The following is a 25,328-nucleotide window of genomic DNA, read 5'->3' on the forward strand; positions in this document are numbered from 1 at the left end:
ACACTACCATGCCTGGCTGGAGATTCGCTGGCACAAACCACACATCGCTCTCCTGCTTGATGACATTCCAGAGCTCCTGCACTGTGTGGCTTCGATTCCCCAAATAAATTAATTTCAAGACGGCCTGTTGACGTTTGGCCACAGCTGTGCTCATGTCGGTCGTAACAGGTACACGTTCATCACAGGTCCATGTGGAGGTGGACTGTGACGGCTCCTGCAGCGATGATTCTGAGGAACTGGTGTAAGAGGAGGAGTCAATGCGTACAGAATGGATTCCTGCAATCCTTGGAGTGGGCAGGACACGCCCTGCGCCACTCGCACGGTCTGTACCCGGCTCAACGACATTAACCCAATGGGCAGTGAGGGAAAGGTATCGCCCCTGTCCATGTTGACTGGTCCACGCATCGGTGGTGAGGTGGACCTTGCTACTGATGGCGTTCAGTAGCGCGTCTTTTATGTGTCCCTCCACATGCTTGTGCAGGGCAGGGACGGCTTGCCTGCTGAAGTAAAAGCGGCTGGGCACATTGTACTGTGGGACTGCCAATGACATCAAGTCACGGAAGCTGTCAGTCTCCACCAGCCTGAATGACAGCATTTCCAGTGACAGAAGTTTGGCAATGCCTGCAGTCAGAGCCTGTGCTCGTGGGTGGTTTGACGAGAAAGGCCGCCTTTTCTCCCATGCCTGTACTACCGATGGCTGTAGACTGGGCTGGGAGTGTGTGATGACTGGGAAAGTGGTGCTACGGGTGGAATTACAGCGGGTCTCTGGACAACAGGGCCAGAGGTTCTTCCACGGCGATCCTGGGAGGAAGCCGAACCAGCTGCGTGTGAGCTGGAGGAAGAGGCAACACGAGCTGAAGAGGTGGTAGCTGCCGCTGTTGGTTGGCCTAGCTCTTCAGTGTGTTTTTCTAACTCCGCCGGGTGCCTGGTGCGCACATGTTTCCACATGTTGGAGGTATTGAGGTTGCTGACATTTTTCCCTCTTTTGACTTTGTGATGACACACCTTGCATTTGACATAGCAAATGTCATCTGCAACTGTGTCAAAAAAGGACCAGGCACTGCAAGTCTTTGGAGCGCCCTTTTTGGCTTTTGGAAGAGACATGCTCCTAATGGCTGCCAAAGCGGAGGCTGCAGGATCCGCAGTCTTCCCCCTCCCTCTCCCTCTTTGGGCCGTACGGGGAATCTCTTCCTCAGAGCTGCTCCCACCACCTTCCTGTCCCTCACGCCAAGATGGGTCAAGGACCTCATCATCTACACTACCCTCTGCCCCCAACTGCTCCTCCTGGGTAGTCTCAGCAGCAGAGCATGCACCAGTAAGTGGCACCTGAGTGTCATCATCAGCTGATGCGGCCTGCGATGTGGTGAACGGAGCCACTGGCTCACCCGCCTCTTCAGAGGAAGAGAGAAAAAGCTGTTGGGCATCACTGCACCCTGCCTCTTCTTCTATTTCTCCAATGCTGCTTGGCTGGCCCCCTGTTTCCAAGCCAAGAGATTCAGAGAACAGAAGTAGAGACGGCTCCTGTCCTGGGCTCTCTGTCTGCCTGGGCAATTTGGCAGGTGGTGAAGAGACAGATGGCTGCTCTCCAGTGCTCTGTGTCTGAGAGGATGTGGCACTAATTGAAGTTGATGCATTAGCTGCCATCCATCCGACAACGGCTTCAATTTGTTCTTCACGCAGCAGCGGTGTACGGCGCTCTGCGACAAAGCTGCGCATGAATGACTGTTCCCTTGTGAAAGTGGGTGCTGATGAGTCACCGGTGCCCGCAGCAGGCACAGAATCCCCACGTCCCCTCCCTGCTCCGCGCCCACGCCCACGTGCCTTACTCACTGCCTTCTTCATCTTGGTTGACTGATAAAGATAAGCAGAAAAGTACTAATGGCTTTGTGTGCTTATTCCTGAACAACTCCTCCTAACAGGTATAAGAAACACTAATTTTCTAAAGTGTGGACTAGACTTTAATATGAGCTAATGTGGCCTACACAAATGTAAAGTGGTGTCACTGGTGTGTTTGGTGAACTTTATTATTTATTTATTTTTGGGGGGCTGAACTGACAACAGATAAAGCTGCAGTCACACGGACACCGTGCAGACAGCCGTAAACGGCGCTGCAAGGCCCAAAAACCCTCCTCTACGTTATCCTATGTAGTGTTTTTCCACAAGTTAGCTGGAGACGGGTGGAAAGACACTAATAAGAATTTTTTGAAAAAATGTGCAGCAGCCTGCACTACTTAAAAGAAAATGAAAATTGATTTTGCGGTATGACGCAGTGAAGAACCCTGAGCTGGAGACAACCAGGCTATGGCTGCTCACAGACTACAGGGCGAGCTGCAGTCACACGGAGACCATGCAGACAGCCGTAAACGGCGCTGCAAGGCCCAAAAACCCTCCTCTACGTTATCCTATGTAGTGTTTTTCCACAAATTAGCTGGAGACGGGTGGAAAGACACTAATAGGAATTTTTTGAAAAAATGTGCAGCAGCCTGCACTACTTAAAATAAAATGAAAATTGATTTTGCGGTATGACGCAGTGGAGAACCCTGAGCTGGAGACAACCAGGCTATGGCTGCTCACAGACTACAGGGCGAGCTGCAGTCACACGGAGACCGTGCAGACAGCCGTAAACGGCGCTGCAAGGCCCAAAAACCCTCCTCTACGTTATCCTATGTAGTGTTTTTCCACAAATTAGCTGGAGACGGGTGGAAAGACACTAATAGGAATTTTTTGAAAAAATGTGCAGCAGCCTGCACTACTTAAAATAAAATGAAAATTGATTTTGCGGTATGACGCAGTGGAGAACCCTGAGCTGGAGACAACCAGGCTATGGCTGCTCACAGACTACAGGGCGAGCTGCAGTCACACGGAGACCGTGCAGACAGCCGTAAATGGCGCTGCAAGGCCCAAAAACCCTCCTCTACGTTATCCTATGTAGTGTTTTTCCACAAATTAGCTGGAGACGGGTGGAAAGACACTAATAGGATTTTTTTGAAAAAATTAGCAGCAGACTACACTACTTGGACAAAATAAAAAAAAGAACAGTATGAGGCAATGAACCACCCTCCCTGAACTGAATACAACCAGCTATGGATGGTCTATGTGGCTGCACTCAGACTAGAGAGTGGGCTGCACTCACACACACACACACACACACACACAGACCTTGCAGATCGCTGTGAAAACAGCGCTACAAGGCAAAAGCAAGGTGAATAGTAGGTGAACGCAGCGGTTGCTAAATTAGCCTTTGGAAGGCACAAAGAAGCAAATCGCTATCTCTAAACTGGCCCTCAGTCAGCAAACAGCGTCCTGTCACTAACTGAATTCACAACAGAGTGAGCGCAAAATGGCGCCAGCGACTTTTAAACTGCATCATGACATCATTTCAGCAGCCAATCACAGCCATGCCAGTAGTTTCATGCCCTCCATGCTGAACAGGATATGCCCACACTTGGAATCATTCTCATTGGATGAATTTGTGCATTTTGAATCTGTGAACTTCCGATTCCGGTATCCGATACGCGGCAAGTATCGGAATCCCGGTATCGGAATTCCGATACCGCAAGTATCGGCCGATACCCGATACTTGCGGTATCGGAATGCTCAACACTAGTCACAACCAAATATTTGGAAGTGGACTCTTGGCCACTTGATGCTTAAAAGGTTTTAGACTGATTTTTTTCATAAATGTATAACTATATATAGTAATACTGTGCAAAAATAAAAAGCTTAACACAAGTCTCAAGCACAGGTCCCAAGTAAGGCCAATTGTTTCACAAAAAAGCAATGGAAACAGTCGTTCTTTCCATCCCCGCTGAAACCTATTAACCGGTTGCACTTGCCAAAGGCTCAAACAACTCCAGGCTGAGTGATTGCTGCCAAATTATTTACTACTTTTCCACTTTTTATCACATGGGTTTTAACGGGGTAATAATATGCACTACTGTTTTTCTTAAGTATCCACAAATCTCATGAGTCTGTCCAAAGAATATTAAGATAAGATTTCTCTGTGCAGTAAAATAGAAGTATAGAAAATGTCCATTATATGATTAGCGAGGGAACAGATAGTAAAGTGCAAAAGCAGGAATCAAAATTGTCACTTTCAATAAAATTAATTAATAGTAACAATAACTTAAATGTATGATATCACAGAATGACAATGGTGGGAGTGACGCAGATCACACTTCTGCCACCAGTTTGTCACTCTGCTGCCTCCAATCGTCAGGGCAATTATGCATTTGACTGTTGAGTGATGGACGAGGCCGCGTCTGCTTCCACTACTAGGTCGGTTATTGAACTCACAGTGAGTGTATGGTATACCGTTTATGCCTACGATTCAAACTCAATACATATATACGCTGCTCAAAAAAATAAAGGGAACACTAAAATACAACATCCTAGATATCCCTGAATGAAATAATCCAGTTACAAATTTTTATTCATTGCATAGTGGAATATGTTCAGAACAATAAAACATAACAATTCTCAATGTAAATTAAAATTAATCTCCCATGGAGGTCTGGATTTGGAATGATATTCAAAATCAAAGTGGAAAATCAAATTACAGGCTGATACAACTTTAGTGGAAATGCCTCATGTCAAGGAAAAGATGCTCAGTATTGTGTGTGGCCTCCACGTGCCTATATGACCTCCCTACTGTACAACGCCTGGGCATGCTCCTGATGAGGCGGCAGATGGTCTCCTGAGGGATCTCCTCCCCTACCTGGACTAAAGCATCTGCCAACTCCTGAACAGTCTGTGGTGCAACGTGACGTTGGAGGATGGAACGACACATGATGTCCCAGATGTGCTCAATTGGATTCAGGTCTGGGGAACAGGCAGGCCAGTCCATAGCTTCAATGCCTTCATCTTGCAGGAACTGTTGACACACTCCAGCCACATGAGTTCTGGCATTGTCCTGCTTTAGGAGGAACCCAGGGCCAACCGCACCAGCATATGGTCTCACAAGGGGTCTGAGGATCTCATCTTGGTACCTAATAGCAGTCAGGCTACCTCTGGTGAGCACATGGAGGGCTGTGCGGCCCTCCAAAGAAATGCCACCCCACACCATTACTGACCCACTGCCAAACTGGTCATGCTGAAGAATGTTGCAGGCAGCAGATGGCTCTCCATGGCATCTCCAGACTCTGTCACGTCTGTCCCATGTGCTCAGTGTGAACCTGCTTTCATCTGTGAAGAGCACAGGGCACCAGTGGTAAATTAGCCAATCCTGGTGTTCTGTGGCAAATGCCAAGCATCCTGCACAGTGTTGGGCTGTGAGCACAACCCCCATCTGTGGATGTCGGGCACTCAGACCATCCTCATGGAGTCGGTTTCTAACCATTTGTGCAGACACATGCACATTTGTGGCCTGCTGTTCCTCCTTGCACAAAGGTGGAGGTAGCGGTCCTGCTGCTGGATTGTTGCCCTTCTACGGCCCCCTCCACGTCTCCTGTTGTACTCGCCTTTCTCCTGGTAGCACCTCCAGCCTCTGGACAGTACGCTGACAGACACAGCAAACCTTCTTGCCACAGCTCACATTGATGTGTCATTCTGGATGAGCTGCACTACCTGAGCCACTTGTGTGGGTTGTAGAGTCTGTCTCATGCTATCACATGTGTGAAAGCACAACCAACATTCAAAAGTGACCAAAACATCAACCAGAAAGCATTGGTAATGAGATGTGGTCTGTGGTCCCCACCTGCAGAACCACTCTTTTATTGAGGGTGTCTTGATAATTGCCAATAATTTCCATCTGTTGTCTATTCTATCTGCACAACAGCATGTGAAATTGATTGTCAATCACTGTTGCTTTCTAAGTGGACAGTTTGATTCCACAGAAGTTTGATTTACTTGGAGTTATATTCTGCTGTTTAAGTGTTCCCTTTATTTTTTGAGTAGTGTATATTGATAAATACCCTGACGTATCACGACAAATCAATAATAACAAAAGGAACTACAATCTGCCAATGCCAATCGTTTATACAGGCCCATTGGACATCTGTAACAGGTAGCATAAAGCTTCACGGGTGTGGTTTACAGAGCAAGGGAACAGGGCTATTAAATTTTATATATTTAATCCAAAAAGATAGGCAGTGTTGATTAAAAATATACAAAGATATTCCAAAATGGGAACAAAACAATGCAGTATATACAATTACATAGAAAAAAAATGAATGAAGAAAGAAAAATACTGATGCTGCAGGAATGGCTCTTATAATTATGGAGGGAAGCACTCCGATTAGGAAAATGGAGCACTCTCACAGCAAACTATGTCTTCTAGAAATGAACAATGACAAAAACCCAAACTCTGTTTTTATGAGATCAAAGTTTCCCAAGCCAATATCATGGCACAACCAAACTGGATCACACAATATCCTCTCCTTCTTGGACTGACCTTCCCACGACCCCTGACGCGTGTTTCGCGTGATGGCTTTCTCAAAGGCTTCTCCCCTCTCAGGGGTCGTGGAAAGGTCATCGTGCAGTCCTGAATTACTATGGGTGAGCATTGACTCTGACATAATAATATGTGCTGAATTGATTTGGTGGTGCCTTGTTTACAACAAAACTTGTGGGATTAATGCATGATTGGGAACATTTGTGCATCTGACCTTTTTGACTGTTTATATAATCATATGTTCATGTGCTCTCCCAGGTCATATAGTGGACAAGTGACCTTCCCACTGTGTACCTGTTTTGTTTCCTCCTTTTTCTTTATCTATTTTGTATAACGTTTTATGTGATCTTGGTATTATGTAATAAAGATTAAGAGTATGTTTCCACGTTTAGGAAACGCTGTGTGTTTGACGCTGTGTAGAGCTGCAGCATCAAACACGCAGCGTCCAGATGTTACAGCATAGTGGAGGGGATTTCATGAAATCCCGTCTCCACTATGCATTAAATAACTCATGCGGCAGACCCGCGGAAACGGACATGTGGCGCGTCTTTTCAGAACTCAGCAATGCTCAAACAACGCATGAACAACGCAGGTGACCGGCCAGTGACCTCAGGTGCAGATTTGGTGCAGATTTTACCTGCGTAAAATCCTGACCAAATCCCGATACAATCCTGAACGTGGACACATACCCTAATTCTTTTATTCAGCTACTTTCTTGGTGTTGCCGATACTCTTTTTCTTCAGTATAAAAAAAGCGATCTGGGGGCCTGAGGAAAAGGCTAAAATGGGTGTATGATTGATTAACAACAGGCGGTAAAAAGCTGTGTGTTGGTTAACATAGGAAGAAGCCACCTATCATCATCACAAGGGGTTCACAATTCCAAAGGTTGGACTACTGTCCTTGTTGTTCCACTGCCACTGCATAATATGCAGGCATAGTGTCTTCAAAAAATTAGCCCTAGGGGCTGTATCATGGTTGACGCAGGAAGGAGGCTTCAAGAGCCAGACAATTATGAAACTAGACTACTAGCACGGTAGGTCCAGTGCCCAATGTGCAGGCATAGACATATTGTTTCCAAAAATTAGCCCGAGGGGCTGTATCATGATTGATACAGGAAGGAGGCCTCAAGAGCCAGACAATTATGAAACTAGACTACTAGCATGGTATTCCCAGTGCCCAATGTGCAGGCATAGACATAGTGTTTCCAAAAATTAGCCCAAGGGGCATGATACCATGGTTGATGCAGGAAGGAGATCTCATCACAATTGCCTCTGATGGGAAATATTAATGAATATAATATTGTTTCTAGCTTGTTGACCATGAGGTACATGTGGCAGAAGCAGAAGTATGATATACATGTAGAAGGAGGAAAGGGGTTTGTATGGGAAGGGATGGACGTGATAACCAGTAGCTAAAAGAACGTTTTGGGTGACATAAGGTTGGGATGATGTCATCTGGAGGGCTTAAAAACTGTGGCGAAATCCAGTCCTTGTTAAATTTTATCAGAGTCATCCTTTCTGCATTCTCTATAGTCAGCCGTGTGCGTGTATCTGTGATGATCGCCCCAGAGGCACTGAAAACACGCTCTGACACCACACTAGCAGAAGGGCAGGCCAGCACCTCCAAGGCATATAAGAAGCGGTCTGGCCAACTGTGCAGCTTGGATACCCAGTAATTAAATGGAACCGAAGTGTCAGGAAGGACGCAGGTATGGTAACTTAGATACTCGTTGATCATATTGTTTAACTTCTGCCTCCTTGACATTGTTACCAGTCCACAAAGCCCTTGCTAAAGTGCCGGTTTATTGAAGATGGCCCAGTTTGTGGACATTTTCCCCCCACCTCTTTTGAACCTGCTGGTTGTGTCTCTCCCCATTAATGTATGCTGTTGCAAAAAACTGGTACCTCTGCTACCAGCGGTGTCTGAGTCTGATGTTGTCATCAAATGATCGACAATGGCCCTCTTGATGGATTCAATTGTGAAACCCCTTGGTGACTGCAACAGTAGCAAAGGAAATTTGTCCTTGTACCATGGGTCGAGAAAGGTGGCCAACCAATATAGGTTGCTGTTGAAAATGTGGATCATGTGAGGGTCTTGGAACAGACAATAAGACATGAACTGTGCCATGTGTGCCAAGCTACAATGAGGCAAATGTTCTGTGGCCCCAGAAGAAGGAACAATACCCATCCTCTCCTCACAGTGACTCTCCTCCTCTACCGCCTCTTCTCCAGCCCACCCATGCTGGACAGACCTGAAGCTGGGGTTGGGAGTCCCCTCTGTAGCATCATGGGTCCCCTCGGTACCACATAAAAATAAGTCCTCTCCCACCTCATCTTCCTCCTCATCTTCATCACCCAATCTTGCCTCATCATGATATTGGCTGGGTAGGATCACCCAGTGTGAAATCTTGCTCCATGCCCTGCTGATGGGCACTCAAAGATTCCATGTTTTGATTGTGCAGCAATTCTTTCAACGTACATAGCATTGGGATGATAACTCTGATAATAGCCTGCGAGGTTGGTGCAGTACTCAAAGTTATCAAGCACCTCACAAATGTCAGCGATCCACACCCACTAGACAGTTGTTACTGTATGTGTTTTGGCTGAGTCGCAGTCTGATGGGCATGTTTAAGCTGGTATTCAGAAAGTGCTCACTAATCCTTGGCAACAAATGATATGTTGAGTTCCACGGTTTGGGCAGATCGCAAATGAGTCAGTGATTTGGCAAATTAAATTGCCTTTAAAGCACTGCAAGATCAGCAACAGCCTTAGAGGAATGGCGGAAATGGGCACAAATACGGCGCATCTTCTCAAGTATGTACGGCATATCAGGGTATGTTTTGATAAATTTCTGAACCACAAGGTTCAGCATGTGAGCCATGCATGGCACATTTACCAGCTTCCTGAGCTTTAATGCCACCACTAGGTTATGCCCATTATCGCAGACAACCAGACCAGGTTTGAGTTGCAGTGGGGAGAGCCACTGATCAGTCTGTTGCTTTATTCCTTGCCACAGCTCTGCTGAAGTGTGTGGTGTTTGACCTAAACAGATCAGCTTCAGCAGAGCGTGTTGCTGCTTTGCAGATGTGCTGCTGCACAATTTCCAACTTGGGAGTGATGTGGAGGGTAATTCAGCATAGGATGAGGAGGCAGAGGAGGAGGAGGAAGAGGGGAGACTTGACGTATATGATGATGCGGAAACCATGATTGAGGTTGGGCCCGCTATACGTGGCATGGGTAGGATAAGTAATGTTCCAGTTTGTGACTTTGTCCCACCCTCCACCAGGTTCAGCCAGTGTTCCGTGATAGAAATGTATCATCCCTGTCCACAACTACTTGTCCACATGTCTGTTGTTAGGTGGACCTTCCCGGTCATGGTGTTGGTGAGAGCACGCTCTAGATTGTTTAACACATGCTGGTGTAATGCAGGGACAGCACACCGGGAAAAATAGTGCCTGCTGGGAACAGAGTATCGTGGGGCAGCCACAGCCAAGAGATCATGGAAAGACTATTTTCCCGCAAGCCTAAATGGCAACATCTCCACGGCTAGCAACTAGGCAATGTGCGCATTTAGTATTTGTGCTTGTGGGTGCATGGGTTGGTATTTATGCTTCCTTTCATAGATCTGGGGCACGGACAACTGGATGCTTGTCTGGGACAAACAAGTGGATGGGACTGTTGTGTCCTCTGTCTCTGCAACCACAGCTTGTGAGCAGGAGAGATGAGCACTTGCTTCCTGGTCAGCAGATTGGAAAGGACAGATCACAGGCGACATGGCAGTGGTTTGACCCGCAGACACTGATTTGGTACTCTGTTTTTCCACCCATTGACTAGGGTGCTTGGCTGCCATGTGTTTACGCATACTGGTGGTGCTCTGGTTGCCTTTGTCCTGGCCTCTGCTCAGCTTCATATGGCAGATGCTACAGTTGACAATGTTTGGTTCAGAAGGACTATTCAAAAAAAAATTCCAGACAGAGGATGAACGCCCCTTGCCTTGCCGTGGGGCACAGAGGGATTGCTCTTGGCAACCATTGACACATTTCGCACTCTGCTCAAACCAGTAGCCCTTGGTACCTTTGTTTGTGCTACCCATCCTCTTTCTTCCTCTGTGCTGCTGTGTTGGCTATGCATACCAACGGTTCAGGTCGGATCAGTGGACTCATCATCGACCACCTTGTTGTCCACGTCATCTACCTTCCGTGTTGATATTGTCGGCTGGCCAGATGGCAACTGTGTCTCAACATCATCCGCCTCCACCTCTTGAGCCGGTATATCACGTGGCTGAAAGTGGCTTTCTTCTGTCTGTGGGTTTTCAAATATTTGACCATGAACAGTTGATACCTCCTCACGTTCCTCTTCAATGTTGCTCATTGAGAGGCCAGAGGCAACCAAAGGATCATACATACCAAACAGATCATTGGAGTGGCCAAGCATGTGGTCAAATGTTTCCTGTGACTGCTGAGGGGGGGAGGAAGTAGGAACAGGTTGAGGATTGGATGACCCAGCATTCTGTTTATCGACACTAGACTGTGTGGTCGTGGAGGATTGGATGCTACTAGAAAATTTCATTAAGGCCTTATCTGCCATCCAAGACAGTATCTGCTCTTGCTCTTCTGGCTTCCAGACACATTTACATTCCAGACCAGGAATTTTTGCCAGGAGCATAGATGCATCAACCTTCTTCTGTCTCCCAGACTCAGTGCCTTGTCGGGCACCATTGACAACCCCACACCGACTTCCCTATCCCTTCACAACAGGCTTTTTCAGAATTTGGGTTTTTTGTGACATAGTTGCAGATGTTTAGATACAGATATTGGGTAACAAGAAGTAGTTTGTGGTTTGTGGAAGGTAGCAATACAGCCTAGTACTGCTTTGTGTTTTACAAACAGGACTGGTGGCAATGTAAAAAAAATTGGACTAAGTTTAACGACGAAAATTTTGCTCACCAGTCACCACAAAAGACAACGGAGCTGGCTGCGTGTCAGTTGTGCAGTAATGTGCGTGCTATTCGGTGTGCAAAGAGCACCGTAAGGGCAAAAAAATTTACCTGAGTTTAATGCCGAATATTTTGCTCGCCAGTCTCAACAGAAGACAATGGTGCTGGCTGCGTGTCAGTTCTGCAGTAACTTGCGTGCTATTCGGTGTGCAAACAGCACCAAAAAGTCAAAAAAATTGACCTGAGTTTAACGCCGAATATTTTGCTGGCCAGTCACAACAGAAGACATTGGTGCTGGCTGCGTCTCAGTTGTGCAGTACCATGCGTGCTTTTCGGTGTGCAAACAGCACAGCAAGAGCAAAAATTGGCCTGCATGGGTAAATGTGACCCCAAAAATAGCTGGGAAAACTGTCACCACTCCCTGAACTTATGCAGTACTTTCAGCAAGAGCTGAGATATTGACGTACTATGTATGTACTGTAACTCTCCTGCCTGTCACCATGTACTACTACAGTCACCTACTACTAGAATAGTTCTCCCAATAGCTTTTGTGTTTTTTTAGATGATTTCTGGACGATTTCCAAAAGCACAACTCTCCCTAGCAGCTGCTCACAGTCTCCCTACGCTAGCACTAGCTGTGTTCCGGATGCAATGTGCAGAAAATGGCGCCGGCAGGGCTTTTATAGAGCCTATGATGACTCATAGCCTACTATGACGACTCATCTATGATGTTGCGCAGCCAGCCAATCACAGTACTGCCCTCACAACCAAGAAGGCTGCAGCATTACTGTTACTGGCTAATGCTGCGCGAGAGATTCGCATATTGGGAGGCGAATAGTGAAATACTTGCTAGGATTCGAGTACCGCCTTACTCGCTGAATACCGAATCCTAAAGAATATACTCGCTCATCCCTACTTATACCCTTAAGCGCCATTCCGATTTTATCTATTTCTTTCTGTTATTTTGTGACAGGGATGGCACCCACCTGTCCTGACACCAGCTGCTGAGGGTATTTACAGGGAGGTAGTGCTTGTGTGTTCTAGTGTTTCTACCAGTCAGAAGAGATAGTTTTCAGGAGGAAAAAGAGCAAACAGATGTACTAAAAATAGAAAAATTTTATTATAATAAGTCACCAAAATACATATTACAAATCATCACAAATAATTTTTGCAGGAAAAACGACACCAAGGGCGTCACAGTATCTCAGTATTTGGTTAATTATTGCTGAAAAAAACAATATGTTTCTCAAATAAAGTGCACAGTGCACTATCAGCATTACATATATACGGCATCTACATAGACCCAAAGTAAAAAGTGCTATCAACAGCTAAATCATATTAGGGATGAGATGCTCACCTAAGATTTCTCAAATAAAGTGCACAGTGCAATATCAGTATTACATGTTATATGGCATCTTCATAAGCCCATAGTAAAAGTGCTGGCAACAGCTAAATCATATTAGGGATGAGATGCTCACCTAAGATTTCTCAAATAGAGTGCACAGTGCAGTATCAGCATAACATGTATACGGCATCTTCGTAAACCCATAATAAAAAATGCTAGCAACAGCTATATCATGTTGGGGATGAGATGCTCACCTAAAACCAAGATGCAGAGATAACGGACCGGGTGTGGATGCCCCCCGACGCGCGTTTCGCGGGTAACGGAGCCCGCTTTTTCAAGAGGATGTAGTGTTTGCTCAGCCAGGACCTTTTATGATCCTTTGAACCGGCATGTGATGTCCGGCCGGCCAATCACAGTGAGCGTAGCGGCGCATGCGCACTGTGGATCCAAAGCTCTCAGCAAATGGAGCAGGGCGTCATCGTCATGACGTTATGCAGGATGACCCAGTGGGGCCGACCGGGGGAATTGACAAGAATATACAGGATGATATTATCAGGTTCAAAGATCTGTTTAGAAAAAGGATTCGTGTGTGGTGGAACCACGCTTTTTTGGAAAGGTACATCCAGAGAGATTTAATACCCAGAGGGCTCAGAATACAAGTGTTCCCCTCTTTCCCCATCCAGGATGAGGAATTTAAAAACAGGTGGGAAAATTATGCGAACACCTGTTCTAAAGGCTTCCTTGAGCTGTTAAGGGATATGAATTTTACCACTCTATCTTCCCTTGAGAAAGAAATTGAGGATATTCAGATTACACTTCACCGTGAGTTGAATAATGATGCTTTAAAAAAATTCAATGAGGAAATTGATAATCTTTCCCAGAAATGGGTTCAGGAAGTGCAATCCACTAAAACAAAGAAATTTCAAAGAGATGTGGAGGACAAAAAATTAAAACGTGTCTATAGATGGAGAAATGCAACGAGCCGGTCTAGATCCAGATTCAGAAATTTTTCTCATTCAAGATCTCGATCTACTTCTATGAGATCCAACATGTCCGGTGAAGATGAAACAGCATATAGGGGTCCCCCACAGGGTGTTCCTCCAACAAATACAGCTACATCTAAACGAACAACACGCCAGACAACTAAATCTAAATTAAATGGAGGATATTCCAACCCACAAGGGGGATTACAGGTAGTCAACCTATCCTCACATGTTCTGACTGAAACTCAACTAAGGGTACTTAGCAAGGGGTTCTCATTTGCTCCAACTAACTCTTTCAATTTCTTCACAGCTATGAAGGATCTCAATCTGTTTTCTTGAAAACTACTCCTCAGAAAATTGCATTACAAAAGAGATTCGTGTGAGATGATGTCTGAGATCGAGAGAGAGACCCTTCATAACTTAGAGGACCTCCTGGAGGAGCAGGAGGATCACGGTGCAAGTAGGTTTCCACCCTCTGCTATATCTAGATCTACCAATTTTCCCCCCTTGTCACTCAGTCCCGCCATTGATACCTTCACAAAATTAGTGACAGAGGAGTTTATGCGGTTATCCACGAGACGGCGCTTTGACAACTTGACAAAAGATGAAAGGATAGCTATCTCAGATCTTCAAAAACTGCCTAATGTTGTCTTTAAGGCGTCTGACAAGGGGGGAAATATTGTTATATGGCCTCAAGAGAAATATGAACGAGAGGCGTTTCGTCAGCTGAGAGACAGGGATACCTACCGCAAGCTCCCCTATAATCCCATAATGTCCTTTTCACGTGAGCTTCAGGGTATCCTTATTAGAGCCCTTGACAACGATCTAATTACAAAACAGGTCCTGGAAGGGTTGACAGTTAAGTCTCCTAAAGTGTCAACTTTTTATTTATTACCTAAAATCCACAAGAATGCTCTCGACCCTCCTGGGCGTCCGATAGTTTCAGGGATTGGTAGTTTATGTGATCCAATATGTCAGTTTATAGACTACTACCTAAAACCCTTAGTGGAAACCCTTCCATCCTATGTACGTGATACTACGGACGCCCTGGCTAGGGTCGACGGCATTTTTGTGGACCATGACACACTATTGGTGACGGCCGACGTAGAGAGTCTGTATACATGCATTAATCACCAGCATGGCATCGAGGCTGTCCGCCTCTTCTTGGGGGCTTCCGACTGGGGCGGCCCTTTTTGTGAATTTATTCTTGAGCTGCTGCACTATGTCCTTACCCACAATTTTTTTGTATTTAAAGATTTATTTTATTTACAGATGCGCGGCACAGCCATGGGCGCGGCCTGTGCGCCCTCGTATGCAAATCTCTTCCTGGGGTCCTGGGAGAGATTTTTATTTGGCGACGAGGGCCCACGGGCCGCCTCCCATGTGCTGTGCTGGCATCGTTATATTGATGACGTTTTTTTCTTGTGGGGTGGGACGGTGCAGCAGCTCAGGGAATTCATGGATGAGTTGAATCAGAATGCTTTTAACATTCATTTAACATACACATTTGACACCAGGAGGGTCAACTTCCTGGATGTCACTTTTGAGGTTGATGAAAGCGGTCACATCCAGACGGACGTGTACCGCAAACCTACCTCTGTTAATGCACTGATTCACGCATCCTCTGCACATAATCCATCCACGATCAGGGCTGTCCCGGTCGGTCAGTTCCTGAGGATGAGGCGGATATGTTCCTCAAATGCGAAATTTGAAAACCAGGCTGCCGATCTTAGGCAACGGTTCTCTGCTCGTGGCTACTCTAATAGATGCATTAAACACGGTTATCAACGTGCTAGAGCCACCCCACGAGGTGATCTGTTACAACCTTCCAGGACCAAGAAAGGGGCAAGTTACGATGGCCCCATAAGATTTATATCGACATTCAATCATGAATGGGGGGAGATGCGTAACATATTAAAAAGACACTGGCTTATTCTAAATGCTGAGCCCTCTTTAGGAGCTACCCTGGGGGCAGGACCATCTATGACAGCAAAAAGATCAAAGAATCTAAAAGACCTCTTAGCCAAGAGCCATTACGTTCCATCCTATGTAAGCCCCTTTGGAGCTACAAGACCAAGTGTGGGATCCATACCCTGCGGTCACTGCCTTGCGTGCGCAAATGTCCTGCGCTGTAATACGTTCAGTACATCCGACGGTACAAAACAATTCGATATTAGACATCGTATCTCATGTGGAAGTACCAACGTCATCTACTACGCCACTTGTGGCTGTTCAAAGATTTATGTCGGTTTAACATCTAGGGAACTGAGAAAACGAGTACGTGAACATGTGCGGGACATTTGCGCAGCAAGGACAGTGACCGATTTTTCCCTTCTTAAAACTATCCCGCGCCATTTTAGGCAATTCCATGGAGCGGACCCTGCATCATTTATGGTGCGGGGTATTGATATGATACACCTGGGAATCCGAGGGGGTGACTATAAAAAAATCCTTGCACAGGTGGAGGCTGAGTGGATTGTGGTCTTGGGTACCATGACCCCCAGAGGACTAAATGAGTCCCTTTCTTTTTCGTCTTTTCTCTGAATGTGCCTATTCCTGGTGGTTCCACCCCACCTTTATTTTGAAGATATGACTCCTATTCTTATCTCCCGGGATCTGGGTGTGTTTTTATTATTTTTTATTTCATTATATTTTTTTACATGTTGTATTTACTTGTGTTTTCTTTTATTTGTTGTTTAAAGCAGGAACTTTCAACTGACTCTTTGCCATCTTCTCTACCTGCCAATGCTGGAACCATCTATGCTTGCAAGTGTATTATACACACAAAGATGTGGGACTGTGCCCTATTCAAGACCTTTTGTGGAATTGAACTGCCATATATGTTTTTTGTGTATATTCTTTGGTCTGAGCCATATATGTCCCTGTTTATATGCACTTTTGTTTGGTGCATATAGTGATATTTACACACTGCACGCTTTTATGTTATTCATTGGTGACACAGTGGGGGTGCGCGTGCGCGCTGTGATCCTGGCTCCTGGCTATGTAGCGGTGCGTCTTTATCCTTGTCCGTACGAGCGGGGATTGCTCCTCCTCCCCTCTCGTACGTGATGACGATGACGCCCTGCTCCATTTGCTGAGAGCTTTGGATCCACAGTGCGCATGCGCCGCTACGCTCACTGTGATTGGCCGGCCGGACATCACATGCCGGTTCAAAGGATCATAAAAGGTCCTGGCTGAGCAAACACTACATCCTCTTGAAAAAGCGGGCTCCGTTACCCGCGAAACGCGCGTCGGGGGGCATCCACACCCGGTCCGGTATCTCTGCATCTTGGTTTTAGGTGAGCATCTCATCCCCAACATGATATAGCTGTTGCTAGCATTTTTTATTATGGGTTTACGAAGATGCCGTATACATGTTATGCTGATACTGCACTGTGCACTCTATTTGAGAAATCTTAGGTGAGCATCTCATCCCTAATATGATTTAGCTGTTGCCAGCACTTTTACTATGGGCTTATGAAGATGCCATATAACATGTAATACTGATATTGCACTGTGCACTTTATTTGAGAAATCTTAGGTGAGCATCTCATCCCTAATATGATTTAGCTGTTGATAGCACTTTTTACTTTGGGTCTATGTAGATGCCGTATATATGTAATGCTGGTTTTTTCAGCAATAATTAACCAAATACTGAGATACTGTGACGCCCTTGGTGTCGTTTTTCCTGCAAAAATTATTTGTGATGATTTGTAATATGTATTTTGGTGACTTATTATAATAAAATTTTTCTATTTTTAGTACACCTGTTTGCTCTTTTTCCTCCTGAAAACTATAGCTTATTTCTGAGCGGGTTTTGTTTCGTTTTGCTGCCTTTTGGACATGCATATACTGTTATTGGGGTTCTTGTATCTACCAGTCAGAAGAGATGTTAAGGTCCCAACCTCACAATAACCCTCTGGGACCAGCTCTGGGCCAGTTACTGGTCCTGTTTCCCCGTGGGATGATGAGGGTCCAGAAAGCAGCGTGTTACCTGTGTTCTGGGCTCTCTGACTGCAGGTATCAGCAGCTATGTAGTCTCCTCAAGGGATGACAACATTGATTGTCCCATCAGCCTGACAAACTGTGGGTAACACTTTTCCCTCACCCTGACAGGCTATGGGACACTACTTTCCCACCACCCTGATAGGCTGTGGATAACACTTTCCCATATCTCTGAAAGGCTATGAGTACCGCCTTTCCATCATACTGACAGGCTATGACTAACACTTTTCTATTGCCCTGACAGGCTATCGGACATACTTTCCCATCAACCTGACAGGTTAGGGATAAAGCTTTCATGGCCTTCCTTGATACCTGAGTAGTATTGCTATTCATGGGGCAGCTACCACTGGCCATGTCACAGTTTATTGTGACACTGGTCAGATGCATCAGACCACATCCTTTATGATCTCCAGACCTGTTTCGATCCTCCTCTAAAACCGCGAAAGCTTGTCAAGAGCACCGCACGGTACTCACACTGTGCGTCCGTGCGCGTGTCCTGAGCAGGGATGGTGAAGACTGGGATGTCTAGATAGGTGGTGCGGCTATGGAGATGAGTCTTGCAGCAGGTACAGGACCTGACGCTCATGACCACCTGAGGAGTGGCCGAGAGGGGCGGGCCCAACACCAGAGCCCTGGGGAACAGAGTACCGGTGAGGAGTGCAGGACAGGATGCAGGAACCACATGGATACAAACGGAGAGTGAAGAGGTACCAAAGGGGGCACACTAGAGACAGAGTCGGTAACAGGCCGTGGTCAGAAGCAGAGAGGGCGACACAGTGCAGAAAGGGAAAAAACCAGCGGGAGGTCAGGGACAGAACCAAGAGTCAAACCAGGATATAAACTGAAGGTACGGAATCAGATAGCAAGAGCAAGAACATAAACGGACCTGGTCATACACAGGCAGTGTGATGGAGGCAGTGACTCAATACAGCCAGGAAAATTTGGCAAGAGGGTTCATTAGGAAGTCAGTGTCACCTGCAGGGGCGGGGTTCTTCTTCATGCAGAAGAAGAGCAAAGAACTACATCCATGCATAGACTACAGGGGTCTTAACGCCATCACAGTTAAGAATAAGTACCCTTTGCTCCTGATATCTGAGCTCTTCAATAGGCTATGGGGAGCAAGGGTATTTACTAAACTATATCAGTGGGGTGCAGAACCTGATTCGCATCCGTGAGGGGGACGAATGGAAGATGACTTTTAACACCAGGGATGGGCACTATGACTACCTAGTGATGCCCTTCGGGCTCTGTAATGCCCCAGCCATTTTCCAAGACTTTGTGAACGATATCTTCTGGGATATGCTCACCACCTCGGTCGTAGTCTATCTGGATGATATTCTCATCTACTCTCCAGATATAGACTTCCACCGGAGAGAGGCTTGCAAAGTCTTCGAACTCTTATGGGCAAACTCCCTCTATGCCAAGTTGGAGAAGTGTGTTTGAGCAGTTCTTGCCTTTCCTTGGCTATATCATCTCCGCCCAGGGATTGGCTATGTATTCTGTGAAGCTACAGGCTGTGATGGACTGGCAGGAACCCCATTCTCTCAAAGCGGTGCAGCGCTTTATGGAGTTCATTAACTATTATTGCCTGTTCATTCCTCACTTTTCAACTCTGGTAGCTTCCTTGGTAGCCCTCACAAAGAAGGGAGCAAATCCCAAATTGTGGTCGGAGGAGTTCTCCAAGGACTTCCTCTCTATTAAGTCTCATTTTGCTAGCGTTCCCATCCTACATTGCCCTGATGTAGATAAACCATTTATAATGGAGGTGGATGCCTCATCCATTGCTGCTCTTCCAAAAGGATGCTCAAGGTCAGAAGCATCCTTGCTTCTTCTTCTCCAAGACCTTCACACCCGAGGAGTGGAATTACTCCATCGGGGACGGGAAGTTGCTAGCTATAAAGTTGGCCTTCTCGGAGTGGAGATACCTCCTGGAGGGGGCACATTTTCCCTTCCAAGTGTATACTGACCACAAAAATTTGGCTTAATTGCAGACTGCCCAGTGGCTAAACTCTCGCCAGGCTAGATGGTCCTTGTTCTTCTCCCATTTCCACTTCACCCAATGCTGTCTCCCACTCCGCAGTGTCTTCAGTAGAGGAGGAGGAGGAGGAGCCTCGGCTAATTGTCCCTTCAGAGAGCCTGAGGACTATGGCCCCGGTTTCGCTAGAGTATGTGCTCACGGGCAAAACTTTTGTGCCATCTAATTTGCAACTGGAGGTTCTCTCTTGGGCTCACTCGTCCAGGGTGGGTGGACATTTTGGGACCAAGAGGACATCTGAGCTGCTGGCAAGAACGTACTGGTGGCCGCATATGGCCCTTGACGTCGGAGACTATACTCGGGCATGTGTCTCCTGCACCAAGAATACGTCTCTTCGACAACGGCCAGCTGGGTTACTTTACTCCCTGCCGGTGGTGGACAGGCCCTGGGAGATGGTAGGGATGGACTTTGTGGTGGGCTTACCCAAGTCCCATAGCTGCACTATTATGTGGGTAATCACTGATCATTTTTCCAAAATGGTGCACTTGGTGCCTGTTCCACGGCTAACTTCTGCATGGGCCCTGGCAGCGTTGTTTTTTAAACACATTTTCCACCTACACGGTATGCCGGACAAAATTGTCAGTGACCGGGGTCCCCAGTTTGCGTCTCGGTTCTGGAGAGAGCTTTATCGTCCACTCAGCATCGAGCTGAATCTCTCTCCAGCTTACCATCCCGAGACGAATGGGTTGGTAGAGAGGGCCAACCAGACCCTGGTGACATATCTGTGACATTTTGTTTCAGCCAGGCAGGATGACTGGGCATCCTTGCTACCGTGGGCGGAGTTTGCGCTCAACAACGCCGTAGCCGACTCCAGTGAGCAGACCCCATTCCTCTTTAAGTATGGCCAGCATCCGCGGGTTCCTGTGCCTTCTGCCGACTCCAGGGTGGCAGACTGGGCTGTGGAGGCACATGACATTTGGGATTGCACACAGGATGCCATTCGGGCTTCCAAGGTTGAGAATCAGGGTCTCCGCCGATGCACATCGGCGCCCCGCTCCGACCTTTGCTCCTGGCGACTTAGTGTGGCTCTCTGCCCGTAATATCAGGCTGCGAGTTGAGTTTGCACCTCGCTACTTGGGTCCCTCCAAGGTCCTGGAACAGGTTAACCCTGTGGTCTACCATCTGGCCCTTCCTCCATGCCTAGGTATCACCGACACCTTTCATGTGTTCCTTCTAAAGCCCACTCACCTGTCCCGGTTTTCTGAGTCATCTGCAGGGACATCGGGTTCATCTACGGATGATTATGAGGTGAACGCTATCTTAAGGTGTAAGGTGGTACGTGGCAAAAAATTCTATTTGGTGGATTGAAAGGGTTATGGCCTAGAGGACAGGTCTTGGGAGCCTGCTGAGCACATTCGGGCTCCGCAGCTCATTGTTGCCTTTGAGCATAGCGAGGTCCAAGGAGGGGGGCCCTAGGAGGGGGGTAATGTTAGGTGTCGAGTTCTCGCTGCTGCACAGGGTGAATCTCGAACCACCTCCGCTGCAGTCTCTCATTCTCCTCCAGCCGCAGTGGAGCCTGCTCAGCAGAGACGTCGGTCCCAGCACCTGGCTCGGACAGATACTGCGCGTTTGGTTACTGCTGCCCTTCCAGGTTCAGCCATTATAACCAGTACTGTTCAGCGGCGAGCAGGCACTCCTGGCAGTAAGTCCTGCTTTTCTCCTTCTGAGCATGCCCAGGGGAAGACCTCTCATTGGAGGTCAGGCCCTGTAGCAGCTCCTATTGGTCCACTAGGAAGGTCCTGGAGAGCTACAGCTATAAAAGGTTTCATGGCTGCATGGCCATGCGGTAGTATAAACCTGTTATCGTGTGTGTGTGTGGTTGTGTGCCTGTTCTGGTGATTGCTCCTTAATCTTTCCCATTCCTAGTGATGTTGAATGCTCCCGAATGTTGGAGTTAACTAGCACCTGATAGGGCTAATCAATACACAAGAGCACGATCTGTACTGTGTCTAACCAGCAGTGGCCACCAGTGCGGTGCTGTATGCACTCTGTGCAGCTATCTTCAATTACTCCTGACAATTGGTCAGTGTAGGGTGGGAACTCCCGCTTGATCTCTGCATCTGACTCAGGGCATCCTCAGACGCAGGCTCAAAAGCCACCGAGGGTCAGAGCGGGATCAATCACCAGCATAGTGGGGGTGAAATGCAGGGATCCCACTAGCATTAATTTGCTGCAACCAGTGACTGCTAACAGGGCATAGTGTTTCCTTGATTCCCTGCGACTGTGAAGCAACAGAGTTCGCTCCTGTACAGACCGGGTGATGGAACCCGTGTCTATTCTGGCGTAGTACTGCCATATAGTGCCACCATTACCTATCAGCAGGTTCCACTCCTGCACGGTGGACCCCGGGCTGCGAACGCACCTTTACTATCGTTATATTTACTCGGTGCATTCTGCCAGCCCTAACACAGACTGTAATCATAGACACACGGGAGACAGTACTCAGCTGAGGATCAGAGTATAACTGACAAAGAATCCCGCTTCTGTGTGGGCATAAGTAACCCTCCCAGAACAAAAAGGAGGTCATAACCATTAATCCTGCGAAGGCAGGACATGAACCCAGACCATTCCATGACAAGCTGTGCTAATCATGGGTCAACTACTTCCAGCCATGTCACAGTCCATCGTAACACTAGTCAGCTGCATGGGACCACTTGCTTCATTATCCCCAAGCCTGATCCCATTGACCTTAACATTGATGCTTGCTCCTGTTAGGGGGTCCTCAGCAACATCATCCTACAGCGTGACATGGCTGAGTTCTCCTGTACAATGAAACACATCATCATATATGACATTCAAGCTATTGACATTTGAATCATGTGAAGTACCAGATCTAGGAGGGTTGTTGGGGACATTTTGAAAGACCAAATATCCCATATCAATCTCCAATAATATATTTGCATGCACATTTGGGAGTCACATCCTCCCATTTGCTGCAAAATGAGTGGAAAGCAAAAGTCCATGACACTTTGAGAGCTTTGGTTGCTTATAGCCCCATGTGAGTCATACAGATCCGATCCCAAAACCAAAACTTTTTCACTGGTCCTGGGCTCTGGTGCCATATAGAGTTGTGTCTGGCATCATCCTCCACCAAGGCACAGATCAACGTAACTTTTGTTTTATCAGATCTATCAAGACCTCACTCTTCACACAAATGGATTAGCACAGCTTTTTCGTACTTCATCTTAGCAGTCACTCTCCAAATAAAAGATAGAACAAAAAAACAAGAGAGGGGAGAGCGGTGTAATTGCTACATGTACAGTATTGTCCCAGGTATAAATAAACACTAAATCTGATCCTCAAAACTCTGCTCAGAATCCTTGCAGTGACTGTGCAAGTTTTTAGTGACAGGGATGTTTGCTCACCATAGATCACTAATGCTTAGTGATATCCCACTGCTTGACACCAATTTGTCACATATAACACAAGAGAGATCCAACAGATTCCACCGCTGCCACTGATTTGTTATGGAATGACACTGGCGGGAGTCACGCAAATCTCACCACTGTCACAAGTTTGTCAGGGGATGCAACTCCGCCACCTCCAACCATCAGGGCAATTACTCATTTGACAGATGAGTGATGGACGAGGCCAAGACTACTTTTACTTCTAAGCCAGTTAACAGGGAACTCACAGACAGCGTATGGTATGTACACCTCCGATTCCAATGCTGTTATGACCCCAATGGCGAGGGTCTCAGAGGAACAAGTAAGTCTGCGAAGTACAAAAATCCAGCTCATAGGGCAGTGGTAACTGGGTTGACCATATATCTACTCCTAACGCCAACACTAGAAGTAGCCGGGGAACATGCCTACGTTGGTCGCTAGATGTCTCGCGCCAGCCGGAGGACTAACTACCCCTAGAAGAGGAAAACAAAGACCTCTCTTGCCTCCAGATAATAGACCCCAAAAGTTGGATACAAGCCCCCCACAAATAATAACGGTGAGGTAAGAGGAAATGACAAACACAGAGATGAACTAGGTTTAGCAAAGAGAGGCCCACTTACTAATAGCAGAATGTAGTAAGATAACTTATATGGTCAACAAAAACCCTATCAAAATTCCACACTGGAAATTCAAGAACCCCCGAACCGTCTAACGGCCCGGGGGGAGAACTCCAGCCTCCCTAGAGCTTCCAGCAAGGTTAGGATACAGATTATGTACAAGCTGGACAAAAATGCAAACAAAAACAAATAGCAAAAAGCAAGAAAGCAGACTTAGCTTAATCTAGCAGGAACCAGGATCAGTAGACAAGAGCACAGCAGATTAGCTCTGATTACAACGTTGCCAGGCATTGAACTGAAGGTCCAGGGAGCTTATATAGCAACACCCCTGAACTAACGGCCCAGGTGAGCATACAAGGGATGACTGACATACCCAGAGTCAAATCACTAGTAACCACTAGAGGGAGCCAAAAAGCAAATTCACAACACAATGCATAGAATATATATATATATATATATATATATATATATATATATATATATATATATATATATATATATATATATATATATATATATATATATATATATATATATATATATATATATATATATATACACAATCCCTGCTAACTTCACAATAACAAAAGAAACTATTTTCTAACACCACCAATCATTTATACAGGCTGATTGTACACCCAATACAAGTAGCATATGGCTTCAGGGGTGTGGTTTACAGAGCAAGAGAAACAGAGCAATTCAATTTTATAATTTTATATATTTAATGCAGAAAGGTAGGCAGTGTTTAAACAAAATATGCAAAGATTTTACAGAATGGGAGCAAAACAATACGGTACTTAAAATTATATAGCATAAAAAGTTATAACGAAAGAAAAGCACTAAACCTAATGTTGCAGAAATAGCTCTTATCTTTATGGAGGGAAGAACTCCAATTAGAAAAATGGAATACTCTCACAGCAAACCATGTCTTCCAGAAATCAACAATGACAGAAACGCAAGCTCTGTTTTTTATTGGATGAATGTTATGCCTACATACCTCATCTTGGGGAGCTCATACCGGGGCTGGATGTGGGATGTGCCAAGTCTTTTAGAAGTTTATGAGATCTCCAATTTTTGGGATATCTTTGGCACTGGAGGTCTTGGGTGGTAAATATTGTTGTCATGTTTCCTATCATGATTTTACCTTTCTAAAGAGATGAAACATGGCATGGATAGCATCATCCATCAGACAATATTAAGTTGGAGAGGTTAGCATGGCATCATGGTGATGCTAGTCAATGTATTATGTTCGTTCCTTCACTACAACGCTGAAAATAAATATCATATCAATGCAATCCCCAATATTTATCACTGACCTTTGACTCCAAAAAGTCAGTGATTTGAACAGAGGAAGCTCTTGCCTTACAAGTGTACTTCTCCATCTCTGAGTAAATGAATCCGTGTCTTGGTGTAATTACCTAGTCACTGCATGAGGTCCCTACTTCAATGGAGATTGAAGAGTAAGCTCTTTATCACTTTCCATTTATAATTAATCCCATATATTCAATTTGAGGTCCCACTTCAATGGAGGTTAAAGTGTCAGCTCTTTCTCACTTCCCTAATTAATCCCATATGTTCAATGCGAGGGTGATATTTCTCCAAAGATGTATTTATAAATTAAAATTTTTCT

At 46.1% G+C, this 25,328-nt stretch overlaps 1 protein-coding gene across 2 annotated transcripts in view; it reads right to left on the reverse strand.

Annotated features, from left to right (window-relative positions):
- CD109 (CD109 molecule) overlaps positions 1-25,328 on the reverse strand; it is a 444,636-nt gene that overhangs the window by 253,390 nt on the left and 165,918 nt on the right. The window lies entirely within an intron of this gene.

Source organism: Ranitomeya variabilis, chromosome 2 (assembly GCF_051348905.1).
Source record: "Ranitomeya variabilis isolate aRanVar5 chromosome 2, aRanVar5.hap1, whole genome shotgun sequence".
NCBI classification, from domain to species: Eukaryota; Metazoa; Chordata; class Amphibia; order Anura; family Dendrobatidae; genus Ranitomeya; species Ranitomeya variabilis.